Below are 3,496 nucleotides of genomic sequence, written 5' to 3'. Positions count from 1 at the left end.
TCTCTGAATCTGTAAGCCTAGCCCACAATTAAATGCTTTCCTTTATAAGACTTGGCATGATCATAGTGTCTTTTCACAGCAATAGAACACTGACCAAGATGTTGGAAGAAATACACCACACGAAAATATGTGTGCAAATTACAGTGACAAGAATTAATGCGAATTGGAAATCAATCTTGTATATTTCTCTTGTTCTAAACTTATAAGTTTTGATTTAAAAATCAAAGATGATGTAAGATACAGAAATAAATGAAATTTAAATAATATTATTTATATTGCATTCCTTTAAAAATAGTGTTGAAATTTTTTGTCTCTTTTCAAGCTTCCTTTCATTCTTCCTTTCTTCCTTCCTCTTGGAGTTCTGCTAATGCTGCACCTTCCTTTGCAATGAAAACTGACTCAGTTTATACTCCTGTACAGTGACGAGGAATTTCCAGATTTCACTTTCTTTCCATATCAATAGAAAATGTAATTAGGCATAGGTACATCTGCTTGAATGCTTATTTATGACCTAGAATTCACAAAGACATAGTTCCTGTCTTTGTGTTCTCATTTTGCAATCTAAATGCTTCCACAAGAAAGCACTTCATACCCCCAATTCAACTGCAAAGGACCAACCCTTTGCTTACAGAATTTCTTCACAGTGTATTAAGAGTTGTTTCCTTCGGTTATCAGTACGGCACAGTAGTCCTGAGGGTGCAGTAGTGGCATGCATAACTTGGCAATAACCAACAGCTCGCTAATTGGACTTAAGGCCAGCTCAATAAGACAGGAATCATGCCTGGCACAGGAACCCTAGCCAACTTGCAGGGATGATAAAACCACGATCTTAGAAGAGAACCCTTAATCACCAGTTTACTAGACCAGCATAATCCTTACATAATAAACATTTATCCTTAAGACCACAGATACGTCTCATTCTCGACCCTCATCAGGGAAACTTCTCTTTGCAACAGATGGAGACCATTACAAAAAACCACAACCAATCGAAACACAGAGTTACGGAGCCCAGTCCCAATGGATACAAGTACAGCATAAGTCCTGCACCTAAGGCTCAGTGATCATTGTGGATGAGGGGAGGAAAAATATTGTAAAAGCCAGAGGTACAGAACATTTGCTGTGAGAGTGTGTCTCTGAGTAATGTCAGAAAACTACATCCATGAAGTCTCATCATGGATGACACCAATAGACATGCTAGTATAGAAGAGAAAAAGGCTCAGGATACCTTAATTCCAGACAAAAACCCTACAATTGATTATTAAATAACAAATTTCAGCCTTGGAAACATATACATACAAGTGACAGGGATTGAACAGGTTGTCTTTATATATTTAGCAATTATATAAATGCACACACACACACACACACACACACACACACACACACACACGCACGCGCACGCACACACCAACTAAACAAAAAGAGGCCTTAAATTTGAAAGAGAGCAAAGTGTGTGGTACATGGGAATGTCTGGAGGGAAAAAAGGGAAGGGCGGAATGATATAATTATAATCTCAAAAATTATTTAAAAGGGATTATTTCACAGTATTTGTACAGGAAGTGCTGTTGGCACCTTTCTGTGCCTGTATCACTCACAGAGGAGGAAAGAGATGCAGAGAGGATGGCAATGAGTTCTTTGCATTTCCTGTTTGTACCGTTTAAGATCACAAACAACAATGTTAGTATATTTATCAGTCACTCTTCTTGTTACCATGACAAAATAGGTGACACAAGTGACTTAAACAACGAAAAGTTTACTTTGGTTCAGGTTTTAACAACGAATGTAGTCAAACATGGCAGGGAAGGGGGCGTGGCTGCATGGGCAGGAAGTGGCTCATCGCCTGTCTACAGTCAGGACGTGGGCTAAGCCATCAAGTCTCAAGGCCTGTCCCAAGTCTTCTCTTCCAGTGAGGCTTCCTTCTATAGTTCTACAACCTTCAAAACAGTACTTCCGGCTGGGCACCAAACTCAAATTTATGAGCTAGGGGCACATTTTACATTTGACCCAAGACATGTAATGTCATATGCACTAGATCACATAGTTTCTTACAGCATTTGGAACTAATGGTAGAGAGCCGTCAATTAGGAGATAGCTTTGTTGTAACATCTACTGGGTACGGGAGTTTCAAGTTGGCTCAGATGAATGTAAGGATCTGCCACTTAGGCAGTGTAGGGACAGAGGCAGAAGGAGCCAAAGTGAGCACTACACAAAATGACAATGCAATGGGAGCAGACGTTACTGCTTCTAGCAACTTCTTAAATGGGGGTGCCAGTGAGAAGACCTAATTCACAAAATGTAAGATGGCGATTCTTATAGGCTGGAGGTGTGGGAAACCAAGCCCCCACCACACAGAAGAAAACCAACAAAACAAAACAATAAAAACAAAAACAAAAAAACCTACCCCCAAACCAAAATGCCATCCCACCACCACAAACAACAAAAATCTCTGCAAGGAAGATGCCACCCAGATTGTCTGGTCTTTCTATGGTGATCTCAGGGAGATTGTCACCTTTCAAAGTGCCAGATTTGCAATGGATGTCCCAAACCATTCATCTTGACTGTGATTACTGGCATTTTATCAGATTGAGATGTTGGGCTTCGATAGTCTGAACTCTCACTGAGAGACTGATGTAGGAACCTGAAAGTTGGATGCACACACACGCACGCACGCATGCACGCATGCATGCACGCATGGCAACTAGTGTGAGCACACACAAGCCTTACCAAGTCCTGACTTGCTAATATGCTTTGATTTTTACTGCTGGGATTAATGATGGAAATATTAAGACCAATGCAAAGTGGATCAAAATGTCTAAACCCTCTGGGAAGTGATGTAACAAAAAGACTTTCATCTAAGGTTCAACGGGCAAATGAAACAAAACAACTCTTATTTCTAATAAGAGTTGAAGCAGGTGTTCTTGTCAAATAGAATATTTATAACCGAGCAGTCCAGTTTAGAAGAATACAGAAAACATGCATATAGATTTATAAATGTTCATTTGACGATTCAGTGCCCCCTTTTCCCCATATGTATTGCCACTCTCTTAAGTAAATATATTCCAGAGAAACATAAATGATCTCCACTTAGCTCATGGGTTTCATGAAGCAGTTGGTGTCTAATAACTTTATCCTTGGCAGAAATAACTTCCTGTTTTAAAAGAAAATAGCTTAAAAGTTCTTATAAAGAAGACTCACGAGGCTTCTTGGAAATCAAGCAGTTCTTAAAAACATTTTGATGTGTTTAGTACAGAGGAATTAGGAACATATGGGTTGTATTTTCCTTAAAAAGCACATGGTTTTTTAAAAATTAAGGAGTAATGTTCTTGGTAAAATAGGCTTTGCCAAACCCAAACTGTTTAAAAAATGGTTCAAGATGTTCAGTGAGGCCAAAAGGCCCCAGGCTTTCACAGTCCTAATAATAGAATCAATCAGGAAAACCAGAATGAAGTCACTAAACTCATTTTAACAGTGTCTTGAAATAACCAACCAAAATAAA

Source organism: Arvicanthis niloticus, chromosome 8, assembly GCF_011762505.2.
Source record: "Arvicanthis niloticus isolate mArvNil1 chromosome 8, mArvNil1.pat.X, whole genome shotgun sequence".
Classification (NCBI taxonomy): Eukaryota; Metazoa; Chordata; class Mammalia; order Rodentia; family Muridae; genus Arvicanthis; species Arvicanthis niloticus.
Note: the sequence above shows the minus strand (reverse complement) of the source record.